The 14,255-nt window shown below is 36.0% G+C and overlaps 1 protein-coding gene across 8 annotated transcripts in view; it reads right to left on the bottom strand.

Annotated features, from left to right (window-relative positions):
• Window positions 1-14,255, bottom strand: part of YAF2 (YY1 associated factor 2) — an 86,319-nt gene that overhangs the window by 48,569 nt on the left and 23,495 nt on the right. The window lies entirely within an intron of this gene.

The following is a 14,255-nucleotide window of genomic DNA, read 5'->3' on the forward strand; positions in this document are numbered from 1 at the left end:
TGTCATAAGAGAAAAAACTTGGGGAGAGAAATCAAAGACCAATTTTGTTCATGATAATTTTGAAATACCTAGAAGACATAAAGTGGTGTTGCCTAAATAACTGCCTAGTATTTCACAGGCAAAGGAATGGGAGATAATCACTCCTAACTTACAGACAACACTAACTGTTTTACAGTCACATCTTAAACATGCACATGGTAAATATCAAAACCTTCCAAATACCAATATTAGTGGTTTCAATCCTTACTTAGTTTACAGTTAAGTGTGAGAAACAGAAAACAACACAAGTCAGAGTTCCCATGGTGGCGCAGTAGTAACGAACCCATGAGGATACAGGTTTGATCCCTGGCCTCACTCAGTGAGGTAGGGGTACGGCATTGCTGTGAGCTGCGGTGTTAGGTTGCAGACGTGACTCGGATATGAGCTGCTATAGCTGTGGCATAGGCCAGCAGCCGTAGCTCCTATTCGATGCTGCAGATGTAGCCCTTAAAAAAATTAATTAATTAATTAATTAAATAAAAGGAAAACTACACAAGTAGTTAAAATATATGCATTATGAAAGAAGTCCAAAATGGAGGAAGAAATTTAGGTAAAAATAAAAACTTCAGGCTCGATGTCAGTTTTTAAGGCATGAAGGAGATTACCAAGGAAAGAGGTCTGACTCATGAATAAATATAATCAACAGATAAACTGTCTTAGCCAGCAATATACTATAAGTAAAGCACAGGTTACTGGCAAATAACACCTTAAGAATAAAATTGTGGCACTAACTATAACTTCGATTTAAAGTAACATACATGAAACCATGTCAAGTGGTAAAACTAGAGATTTTTTAAGAAAGTATCACAGAAGTGAAAGGTAAGTAGATACCGAAGTAATCCCCCCCAAACCCAAAAACAAAATCCCACACAAACAAATTCTCTTAGGAGAACCTCCAAGTTGAAGCCTAGAAGTTGAACACAAATTAGAAGACTGAAAAGAATATTCTACACAATAGGATGAAGACAAAAAGTTTGCAGAATGGGATGGAAAGCAGACTATCAAAAGGAGCTGTATTAAGTGTTAGGGCTGGGATCAATTGAAGCATTCACAGAAATACACAGGATGGTTACCTAGGCAGACTGCATGGGAGTAGGGAAGGCTTTCCAAAGGATGTGACAGCTAAACTAGGGAATGAAATTAACAGGAATTAACCCAATCCTGGGGTGGGAAGCAGGAAGTCCTGGGGACAGAGAATGGGAAGAGAAGCAAAACAGCTCCCAAAGGGTGTTTGCAAAAGCCAGAAACAACAGAGCACAACAGAGGCAGGTGGATGGTGGATATGGCTGGGCATAAACCTCACTGGGAATGGCAACAGCTAAGGCTGAAGAAACAAAAAGGAACGAGCCCATGAAAGGATTTCTAAGCCTTGGTGAGGAGTTCAGACTTCACCTAACGAAAGCCTCTTGGCTGTACTAAAAGGCTCATAGCAAAGAAAAGAAATCAAGTTTAGAGAAGTGAGGGACCAGATCATCTAGAACAGGAGTTAAGAGCTCAATTAAATATTCAGACGAGATAGTGATAAAAATGAGTAAAGAGGACCAGATATACTAAAAACCCAAGAGACAACAGGGAGTGAAGAGACCTGGGGAGAGCAGAAAGGCCCCTCTAAGTGGGGCAAATTATTGTAATAAACAATGTGGCTCAGAACAAGTTGCCAGATCTTATAATTTTTACAAAGGTAGAAATTTGAAATTTTAAGAGAAATCGCCTTCATTTTTAATAATGGCAATTCAATTCCTTTGAAACATTGTACAGACCAACACTGAGAGGGCCAAACAAAATACGACCAAGAGTCAAACTGGTAGCACTAGTCTTAGGTTGCCACTTTACTGCAGAACCCCAAAGGCTGGTAAGCCGAGACCGCCGACTTGAACCTGAAAACAGCGGAGAGTTACTAGACACTTTAAAGAGGAAGGACATGTAACCACCACTTGAAAAGGCAGTGTCTGTCTTGTTCACTGCTGAAAAAGTAACGGACGTTGCAATGGTCTCAGAAAACTATTCAGAGATAAAGTTAAAATTGGAGCTTTTTTTTTTTTTTTTTTTTTTTTTTTTTTTTTTTTTAATGAGTGTTATGGCAATAGGACAAACTAGAAGATAGAAGAGAAAGTAAACCAATCCAGTAATCCTTTGCGCCAACCCTAGCCCACTCCTTTACCAAATTTTAGTTTTCTTCAAAGTCAGCTGCTACCACATGCCTTCTTGGCTATTTAACTGCTCTGCCTCTAACTCAGAAATTTGGCCAACACACCAGTGGCCAGAGTTAGTGACTATAAGTTTTCACCTGGCTAGGGGCAACAAAATTTAAATAGAGTGAATGATCACAGTGGATGGGAGAATGAGAAGAATGTTCTGGCTTCACTTTATCATCATGCCAGGACCTCGACTGCTTATTCCATAACCTACCCTAAGGCTGTCCACTGTTGGTAAAACTGCTACCTTACCATCAGGGATAAGCAAGAGTAAATTCAGCAAGAGTAACTATGCTGGGCAATCCCCTCAAGCAATAATGGGTTTGCCTGCATAGCAGGGTGGGGAGAAAACAGAATGGGATTGAGATTTTACTAAAAGGGAGAAAGAATAACAAAGAGGAGGTTAAGAAAGACTGGAAACTCTTACAAAAATTAAACAAAAATTAAGACAAGAAAATAAGTAACCTAGGAAACCCCAGAATCTGAATATTTATATATTCAGAGTCCAAGTGAGCTCATGCTGTAAGAACAAAGTCTGGCACTACCTGAAGTTAACGTAAAGATTCCTCTGCTGGTATTGGGACATACAGACAACTAGTATTAAAGGTTATAAATTCATTTACTGAGAATAATCTTCTTAAATGTCCCTCACCTAGGAAAGATGAAACCAAAAGCTATTAAAATGTCAAGTCACAGGTGTTGTACCTTAGTTATGGCTTTATTTTGCAAAATGTTCATTCTCAAACAGCAGAGAAAAAATAAGGTAATTTGAAAATCTCTAAGCACTCAGAGACTGCATCTTAGAATATGGGTACCCAATCCCCATAAAGTAAGGTGTCAGACCTCACCTTATAAAAAGAAGTCAACTATATGATGAAGCAGGAATCCTGCTTCAGGATGACAACTTTGAACCAAGAAAAGAGAGGTTTGTGACCTCGCTCGAGTGAGGCAGGTAACAATGACATTAATGTACAGCTCACTCTTGAACAACATAGGGGTTGGGGTGCCCCCCAGCCAGGCAGTCAAAAATCCAGATATAGTAGGCCCTTTGTATCCAGGGTTCCTCCTCATTTGTGGATTCAATCAATGGTGGATTGTGTAGTACTGCAGTGGTTACTATGGAAAAGAATCCACATATAAGCAGACCCATGCAGTTCAAAAGTCAACTATATAATCCCACCCACAAAGCCCATGCAGAAAATCTGAGTCTGATATTCTGATGAAAGTCTAAGTCTGATATTTTGATTAAAAGCTTAGAGGAAGCAAACTTTACACTTTATCTAAAGAAATTAAGCAGACCCAGGGTATCAGGGAACACCACAGAAAGACCTAAATGCTCTGTCAAATTTAGAAATAGTAGGGTTTTGGGTTATCAATGATCAATTATAAAGCTAAGCACCTATGAAGAGGGGAAGCAATAAAGGAAAAAAAGACTCAAAACACTTTTAATGAGAAGTAACAGAAGGAGAGAGACTAGTATTTTTCAGATGCTCCAAGTTTGCACAGTAGAATACAGAAGTACCACATGTGGGTCCTGAGCACATGAAATGTGCTAGTACAAACTGAGATGGGCTCTAAGTATAAAACAAACCCCAGATTTTAAAGACTGAGTATGAAAAAGATTGTGAAATACCTTTCTAATAATTGAAAGGGAATATTTTAGATATACTGGGTTAAATAAATACAGCATTAAAAGTAATTTCACCTGTCACATTTTATTTTTTTAATGTGGCTGCAAAAAATTTTTTTAATTACATATATGACTCCCTTTGTGGCTTACATTATATTTCTGTATTATATTTCTATAAGACAGTGCTGTTATAAGTTAGTCATGCTTAATGTGAAGGCTTAAGTTAATATGACTATTTTAACATTTTCATTGAATGTATATCATTTGTTCCTTTAAACTTCTCTTGAACATCCTGAATAAAATGATTTTAATGTGAAGAATAGTGACAGCTTACCAGACTGTCCAGAAAATAGACTGAATCAAATATCTGGGCAGCAGCTTGAGCCAGCAGGATTGTTCCACCAAATGTTAATCAGGCTCTCTTCATGTTATCTCTGGCAAAAGGGTTACACAGTAAGAAAGAAGCACTATGCACACAAAGAATAGGATTTGACCAAGAGTTTAACCAAAACTATGCAGCATAATAATATGCTGTGTTTTAGGATTTTTCTCAATTATAATAGAAGTGCTAAACTTACAATGTAAGATAAGTATCTTTCACTATAATTTGTTCAATGTTACCCACTCTCAGCAATTTTCAGATACTCAAATTCACCCTTTGAAGAAAGATCTCACCTAACACTGATTCCAATTTGCTACCGAGAAAAACACACCTCTCATGAGGGTAAAAGGAAATAATTATAACTACTTTTTATGAGATACCATGACAGATTTTAAAAAATAGTAGAATTCTCTTATTATAAACCTAATACCATCTGGAAACAGTCCATGGTCCATCTGGAAACTTGAAAAGGATGTGGTTTTAGGAAATCAAGAATTTCACAAGTAAGATACAGAACATAAACACTTTGACAAGACAGCATTGACTCTTAAGACAGAGAATACAATAACCCTGAGAAAAACAACTGTATCATCCCAATATTAGAAGACTAGTGGTTTAAAAAAATGTACTGGACTCAGCACAATGAAAATAAAATTGGATTTTAGAGATCCAAAGTTTTCTATAGATTAAAGTATTTCTCAAGCCAGAATTCCTTGGCATGAAACAATTCAAGACTTAGCAGAGTGTTCTAAGTCAAAACGCCTCAGACTTAGGTAATCAATGGAAGAAATGGAACCAATGGAAGACACCCTATAATGGCTTTAAGGAGAACTTTGGGTTCAGGAGCTAGTTAATTTCAGAGTGTGACAGTGCATCAGTTTTTTATTCAAACACTAGGAGTCTACTAAGCACAAGGCATTATACTAAGTTTTGGAGATACAATGATGAAAAAGAACAATCTCTGACCATTATATAGTTTATTCTCTGGTAGTTCTGTAAAAGAATTAAGAAGAAGGACTGCCATCAGTATTCCATTGCCTGTTTGTCTTGTCCCAATTCAAGCCATTTCCCTTTTCTCCTATTTGTCTTTGGAGGGGAGAGGCGGGCATGTAGAGACTGGGAATAAGAAAAGACATTTGCACATAACATACTAAATTAAAATTATTTTTCTTATTTCTTTGCCTGTACAACTCTGAGCTACCTAAAGAGAGAGGATGAAACCACCCTATGCTCATCACCTAACCCAGTGACCTGAACTCATCCGCTACTATCTCCCAGGAATAGAAAAAATTATAGCCATTGTGCTAGGGCCACTGTTTTCTTTTCTATATAACCAATACCAAGAATAAATAAAGATTAAAACAATAAAGGTCAATCATTCCAGTGTTTCCTTATGAAAAATAAGTATATACATTAAATGTAGGTGTTTAAAAGCTATAAAGTAATATACATATTCTTTAGGGAAAAATATGCCATTCCATTAGGTTAGTATTCTTTCACCAATCTCTCTAGATCTCCTTCACCACCCAACCCCATCCAGAGGTCAGCGGTACCATGAATTTGGCGTAAATGAAATATTGTTTACAGTATTCTGCAATTAACTTTTCCTGACATTTATGAGGTCTCTCCATGTTTATAAACATCAAAAGACAGCATGGCATAGTCGACTCTGGAGCCAGGCAACTGAGGTTTCAATCCTGGCTTTGAATCCCAGCTCTGCTATCTACCATCTATTAGAAGAGACAGGGTTATTTACCCCTCTACTCTTCAGTATTCCTGTATATAAAATGGAGATAATGATAGTGCCTAGGAGGACTAAAATGTTTAATGTTTAAAAAACGCTCAGAACAATTCCTGGGCGTATACAGTACAATTTCTTAAAAAAAAAAAAAAAAACACACCTCACTGATGATAAAAACCTTATCACAGATCTAGGTAATTCTCTGTTAAATAACGATTTTATATCTTATTTACCCATTATCTTATTTGTCTCTTATTGTAGACATTTAGATTTTTTCAAAATGAATATCCCTACACAGATCTCCCTGGGCAAATGTGCGAGTTTTTCTAGACTAATACCTGGAAAAGTGATACCCAGTTGGATACAGGGGTATGCACATTTTCAACTGTGTAACACTTACTTGATCTGAGATTTGCAATCTAATGGGTGAAAATTAATGGCTCAGTTTTTAAATGCACTTCTCTACAAATGGCACTAAGCATCGTCTCAGCCCAATTTCCAGTTTCTTCTGCTGTGAATTGCCTTAACACCCGCTGTTTGTTTTATTTGCATCGCCTATCTTATGCTTTTGATCTTTACATATTCTGGACAAAAATTCACTGTTACTACAAATCCTATACATACCTTCCAGTTACAACAATATGTATTAGTTTGGTTTATGATGCCTTATATTAAACCTGTTTTTCTTTTTGAGGGAGTCAAGTGTGTGTGTGTGTGTGTGTGTGTGTGTGTGTGTGTGTGTGTGTGTGTGTGTGTGTAGTTTTAATCCTTGATGGTTCATTCCCTTTTATTTATTTATTGTTTTGCTTTTTTAGGTCCACATTTGCGACATATGCAAGTTACCAACTTGGGGTCAAATCGGAGCTGCAGCTGCCGGTCACAGTCACAGCAACGCACTATCCAAGCCACATCTGCAACCTACACCACAACTCATGGCAACGCTGTATACTTAATCCACTGAGCAAGGTCAGGGAATGAATCCACATCCTCATGATTACTAGTCAGGTTCGTTACCACTGAGCCACAAAGGGAACTCCTAAATCTTTTTTGTGTGACTAGTTATATAAGACCTCACATACATACATATTCTATAAAAACACGTATTTTTCTATACTTTCCTCTTTTTAGAAAATAGTTCTTCATGTTTAGTGTCTAATTCAACTGGAATTTGAAATATGGTCTGAAGTAGAAATCTAGTTTCCCTCCCTATAGAAAAACCAATTCAATAGTCCACTTTTTCTTTCTCTGCTGATAGAAAATGCCATCTCCAGCACCTACCAACTTCTCAAATATGTATGGATCCATTTCTGAACTCTCTATTAATCTGTCTTTTCTTATATTAAGATTATACTACTTTCAAATACCATAAAATTTTATTTTACTTTTCTTGAGGTATAATTTATATACAGTAAAGTATACAAATACTACTGTACAGCCTGATTTTAAAATACATATACCCATGTAACCCAACTCAGACCAAGATATTAACATTTTTCGAAATCTAGAAAACTCCCTCACGCCCCCTCCCAATCAGTACCATGTTTCCAAGATAACCACTAACATGATCTCTATCCCGCAGACTAGTTCTACCTGTTTAGGGCTTCCTAGAAATGAAATCATACAACATGAACTCCTTTGTGTCTTACTTCTTTTGCTCAGCATTAAGTCTAGAAGACACATGTTGTAGAGCAGCTTATTTTTTTTCCCTGTTATGAAGGATTCTTTTCTAAATACCATAATTTTAAGATTACTCTAGGTATCCAACAGCGTAACTCCCTCCTCATTCTTTGTATTCTTTCAGAACAGTCCTGGTTATTTACGTGTCTTTATTTTTTTTAATTAATTAATTAAATTAAAGTATAGGTGATTTACAATGTTGTGCCAATTTCTACTGTACAACAAAGTGACCCAGTCATACATACATACACATATATATATACACACACATGCCCTTTCTTATGTTATCTTCCATCATGATCTATCCCAAGAGTCTAGATTAGTTCCCCGTGCAGTATAGTAGGACCGCACTGCTTACACATTCTAAATGTAATAGTTCGCACCTACTAACCACAAACCTCCAGTACATCCCACTCCCTCCCTCCCCAATGCTACTATTTCTTTTTCCCCTCATGCCCTGACCTTTTTTTTCCCTCTTTTTTTGGCTGCTTCATGGCATATGTAGGTCCGGAGCCAGGGATCAGATCTGAGCACAGATACACAGGCTACGATAGAGCTATGCTCATGTGCTGGGTTGGAGATCAAACCTGTATCCTGATGTTCCAGAGATGATGCTGATCCCACTGTACCACAGTGGAAACTTTTACTTTTTATTATGAAGGTCATTTTCCACAAAATGAAAAAAAAATCCTACTGGGGTTTTTGTCTGAAACTACATATAAATCACAGAGAAGTTTTTTTTTAGCAATATTTATATTGCCCACCAATAATTATAGTATACCCTGCTTTTTATTCATGTCTAATTTTATGACCTTTAATAAAACCTTGGGCACTTTATGGAATTTGCTACAAAAGAGGTATTTTTTTTAATTTTATAATTGGCTCTTGCCAATTTGAATGTTGATCTTATACTGAGTAACACTGAATTCTCTTATTAACATAATGTGTTGACTTTTTTTTTTTTTTTGCTTTTTAGGGCTGCACTTGCGGCATACGGAGGCTTCCAGCCTAGGGATCTAATTGGAGCTACAGCTGCTGGCCTACGCCACAGTCACATCAATGCAGGATCCAAGCTGCATCTTCGACCTACACCACAGCTCAGAGCAACACCAGATCCTTAACCCACTGAGCAAGGACAGGGATCGAACCCACAAGCTCATGGCTCCTAGTTGGATTCATTTCCATTGTACCACAACGGGAACTCCTAACCTGCTGACTTTCCAAAAAACTTTTTTCTGGGGATATGTTCATCTCATTCTTTCTTTCCAATCCTTTTGGATTTTTTTGTCTCTTATTAGTAGAGATATGTTTGTCATATTCTTGATATTAAGAGAATGTTTCTAGGTTTCATCATTAAGCATGATGCCTGCTGTTTGAAGGAAAGCCTGTACTAGAAAAAAATTTCATTTCTCTTCATGGTCTGAGGATTACCTTTTTAAAAAAAATTAATGGATATTGATTTTTATCATATAGCTTTACTAGATCTTTCAAGATTTTTTCCTAAATCTTACATTATAAGTTACATTAACATAATTTTCAAATATTCTGCTATCCTTACATTCTTAATTAAAATTTTCATCTTTTCATGAATGAGACTTAATGTAATATATTTTCCCTTGTATATTCTTTGCAGTTTAGGTTTTGATAAACAACATGGCAGATCTCCCTCTTTTTCTTTTTATGGCTGCACCTGTGGCATATGGAAGTTCAAAGGCCAGGGATCCAACCTGTGCCTCTGCAGCAACCCAAGTCACTGCAGTTGGATTCTCAACCCACTGCACCAGCTGAGAACTCTCCTCTCCTATTATCTGTGTCAGTCTGTATAAAATTGGGATTATCTGTTCCCCAGAAGTAATATGAAATTATGATTACAAAATCACAATTAAAACCATTCCTTCTGGTACTACTTCATACCAATTAGAATGGCTTTAATCAGAAAGATGAAATGAAACTATTGGTGGAAGTGTGGAAAAACTGAGAACTTCATACACTGTTGGTGGGAAGTAAAATAGTAGAGCCACTCTGGGAAACAATCTGGCAGTTCCTTAAAAGGATAAAAAGAGTTACCATATGACTTAGCAATTCCACTCACAAGTATATACACAAGAGAAATGAAAACATATGTTCACACAAAATTTCATACACAAACATTGATACCAGGATATTCCTAATAAGGAAAAAATAGGGAAAAAACTTAAATAGCCATCAACTGATAAATGTGATATATTCATACAATGAAACAATGAAATATTATTTGGCCATAAAAAGGAATGAAGTAAATTGATAAAACCCACAACATGGCTGGACCTTAAAAATATTATACTAAATGAAAGAAGTTAAATCGCAAAAAGCCATATATTGAATGATTCCATTTATACAAAATGTCTAGAACAGGCAAACCTATAGACACAGAGAGTGGATTAGTGGTTGCATAAGGCTGGAGGGTTTGGGGAGAGCTGGGACTGAATACTAATGGATACACAGTTTCTTTCTGAGATGATGAAAATATTCTAAAATTGTACAATTCTGTAAAAATATTAAAAACCACTAAATCGTATACTTTAAATGTGTAAGTGGCATGGTTTATGAACTATAGCTCTATTAAGTTGACATTTTTAAAAAAACTTACTCTTCTTGGGGAAATTTACTACAGCTTCGTTCTCTTTAAGAGATTTTAGTTTCTATGGATTTTCTTTTTCTTGCAGAGTCAATTTCTGAATGATGTTTTTCCCTGAGAAAACAGACTATTACGCCAGGTTTTTAAATTTTATATACACAAATTAGGGGTGATTTCCTGTAATTTTTTTAAATTATAATTGTTATTTGTAACTGTACCCCATTTTACAATTTTATTATTTGTGTCATCTGCTTCTTGATTATTTCCAGAACCTAATCAATTAAAAGGATCTGCTTTGACTGAATGAACATTGCTATTATTTCTAGTGTTGATTATTCTCTATTTCACCAAATTCTATTTTTATTTCCTCTTTCTTGTGTTTTCCTTCTTTATTTTTCTTTAGTTTTTTGAGTTGTGTATCTAGCTCACTTATTTTCTTTCAATCTAAATCATGCTTTTAGGAGATCCCATCATGGCTCAGTGGTTAACGAATCCAACTAGGGACCATGAGGTTGCGGGTTTCATCCCTGGCCTCGCTCAGTGGGTTAGGGATCCGGCATTGCCATGAGCTGTGGTGTAGGTCGAAGATGCGACTTGGATCCCGAGTTGCTGTAGCTCTGGCATAGGCCAGAGGCTACAGTTCCGATTGGACCCACAGCCTGGGAACCTCCATATGCCATGGGTGTGACCCTAGAAAAAGACCAAATAAATAAATAAATAAATAATGTTTTAAAGTTATAAATTTACCCTTAAGCACCACTTTTCTTAATATCCCTTAAGTTTTGATACTCTGCTTTTGTGGTGATTCAATTCTAATCATTTCATAATTTCCACTATTTTCTTTTAATCCTTGAAAAGTCTTAGTCATTTTTTTCTTCAATACTGCTTCTTTACTATTTTCTGTATTTTCTCTTCTGGCACTCTAACTAGATATAGGTCGGAAATTTTCAATTTATTCTCTAAGATGTCTTACCTTTTCTTTTATATTGTTCATCTCTTTATCTCCCTGTGCTCTGGTCCTGGAAGAGTTATCAACTTTATCTTGAAATTAACAACTCCTTGGAGTTCCCACTGTGCCGCAATGGGATCAGTGGCATCTCTACAGCACCAGGACGCAGGTTTGATTCCCCAGCCCAGTACAGTGGATTAAAGGATCCAGCTCTGCAGCAGCTGCGCTGGCCTGGGAAATCCAAATGTCATGGGGAGGTGGAGGTGCAAAAAAAGATAAAAAACAAAACAGAGACACAAAAAACCCCAAGCAACAACAAAAAATAACTCTTCAGCTGTGTCTAATCTATTTTTCCCATTGATTATTTTATAATTAGCTATATTTTTCAGCTTCAAGATTGCAATTGGTTAATTTATATATCAATGTATACTTCTTTTGTGCTTGTTGTTCTTCAATTATAATGCAATGTACTCTGAATAATTAAAAAAGGAATAGACATATTTAAGCTATTATAATTTTAGGTGAAATATTCTTTGAAAAACTCTCCATTATAAAATTCTTCTTTAATGTCAAAAAAAAAATTACCACTTCTTAAAAGCTCACCTGACCACTATTCTACTTCCCACTGTGACTACCTGCATCAAGGCATAGAAAGAGTAAGTTCTATTATTGCCATTTTAGAATTAGAGAAACTGAAACACAATAAAGTAATTTTTAAAATACCTTCTTTTCAACTTTTTTTTGAAAAATGTCAGAGCCATAGAAAAGTTCACAGGGCACTGTTTAAAGCTATACCCTTCACCTACATTCCAAATTAACATTTGTCAGATTTGCTCTTTTTATCTCTTTACACACACATAACATACACCACACCCAAATACCCACATATTTTTTTTTCTGATCCCATCATGATCTTTAACTTCAAAATATTTCATCATGTATCTCTAAAGAAATTCTCAATACACCACCATACCATATCACACCAAGAAACCAGGAGACTGAATGATCGGCAGATTCAAAACAAATACTTGAGTAATGTGACTAAATGTTCATCTTGGCTTGTCCTACAGGACCCAAAGGGGTTCTCCAATGATTATTTCTGAAGTGACATTCAATCTGTCAAAGAGCATTTCCTTCCTTCCACGACCCTGAAATCAGATTTCATCTACTGCTTCATCGGACAGGTATCTTAAATACAACTATTTCTGAAAAATCAAGCAATAATCTTCTAAGATATTCAAACCTCAAAAATAAAGTATACTGAATTTCTGGTTTGCTTTCTTATACTACACAGAGCCTTTAAAGTGAATGAAAACAAATTAATACTCTCAAAACTATACACTCTTTTCTAATGTGCAACAGAAATTTACAGTGTACTAAACAACTGTAATTTACCATACTAGCTTTGAAGGAAACAAGTTGCTGTTCCTGAAAAAGTATACAATACAAACAGGATTGATGAGCCAAACGAATCTGTTTTATAAATGACAAAACCAGTAAGTATATTTGTGACTCTACATGAAAAAATAATTTTTCAATTGGGTATGGTTAATCTTAGTTACTAATATTAGGAAGCAAGATAAAAAATAATAAAATCTGGAGTTCCCGTCGTGGCGCAGTAGTAAACGAATCCGACTAGGAACCATGAGGTTGCCGGTTCGGTCCCTGCCCTTGCTCAGTGGGTTAATGATCCGGCGTTGCCGTGAGCTGTGGTGTAGGTTGCAGACGCAGCTCGGATCCTGCGTTGCTGTGACTCTGGCGTAGGCCTGTGGCTACAGCTCCAATTGGACCCCTAGCCTGGGAACCTCCATATGCCGCAGGAGCGGCCCAAGAAATAGCAAAAAGACAAAAAAAAAAAAAAATAATAATAATAATAATAAAATCCTATCCTTGTTCTCAAAGACCATTCAAGTCAAGCTTAAGAGTTTTATATCAGAAGAAATAGCAATACAAGCTGAAACTAATATTTGAAGCAAAACTGTATTATACAGATAAAAATTAAATGATCACAAAAATACTTAAGAATAATCAGTGATCAGATAAGAGCTAACAAGAGAGGTTACTATGTGATGCTAGGCACTGTTTTAAGTACAGTCCATGAATTAATAAAGTCAATCCTCATAGCAATCTCATTTTTCTACCAAAGCAAGAGAGATAACAGAGATGCTAGCATAAAAGGATTTATCTAAGGGACAGGATTTGGCCTCAACCTTAACATGTAGAAAAGTAGAATGGAAAGAAGGTCATTTCAAGAAAATGGAAAGGCAAAAGCCAAAGCATAAATATGACAAGTATCCAGGAAAAACCAAAAGTTGCAAACTGAAGATACTAAAACTGGATAATTAGGATGGGACTGGATTATGAGAGGCCCTAAGTACTCAGCAAATGGATGAAACTGTATACAAACAGCAAGAGCACAGCACCACTACAGGCTCTTTATGTGCTAAGGTGGCCTTTTAGAAATGCTAACCTGGTAACAATGCAGAATGAGTTGGAGAGAAATGGGAAACAAGGAATCTGTCCAAGTTTAACATTTACCTACATAAACAGGGTTGGTATTTCACAGCTCACACTGAACCAACTGTGCCACCCTTTACATCAATAAGTCCACCCACTATGAACAAGAAAGTGATAAATACAACTGCAACATACCCTGAATTATTTCCAAATACACCTTCATAAAATTAAAAAGGTACACTGAAACTATGTCAGAAAGAAATGTTAGTCAATTAACATGAAACTATTCTTGCTGTCCAGTACTATGCTGAAAGACTTCGGATGAATTTAGCATAAGGAGAAATTTTACAATATGAGTATATACTTCAATAAAAGCAACATCAAAGATAAAAATTAAAATAATTCAACATATGATTTCCTCACATTGCTTTAAAACTATTACACTATTTACCAGAAGGTAATAAATATATAATTTTTAATACATAGCTATTATATAAATGACATAGTTTAAAAGTAATGTCCCATTTATTCATATGCCCATTAAGAACTAGGTATTTATTACCCATAC

Source organism: Sus scrofa, chromosome 5 (assembly GCF_000003025.6).
Source record: "Sus scrofa isolate TJ Tabasco breed Duroc chromosome 5, Sscrofa11.1, whole genome shotgun sequence".
Taxonomy (NCBI): Eukaryota; Metazoa; Chordata; class Mammalia; order Artiodactyla; family Suidae; genus Sus; species Sus scrofa.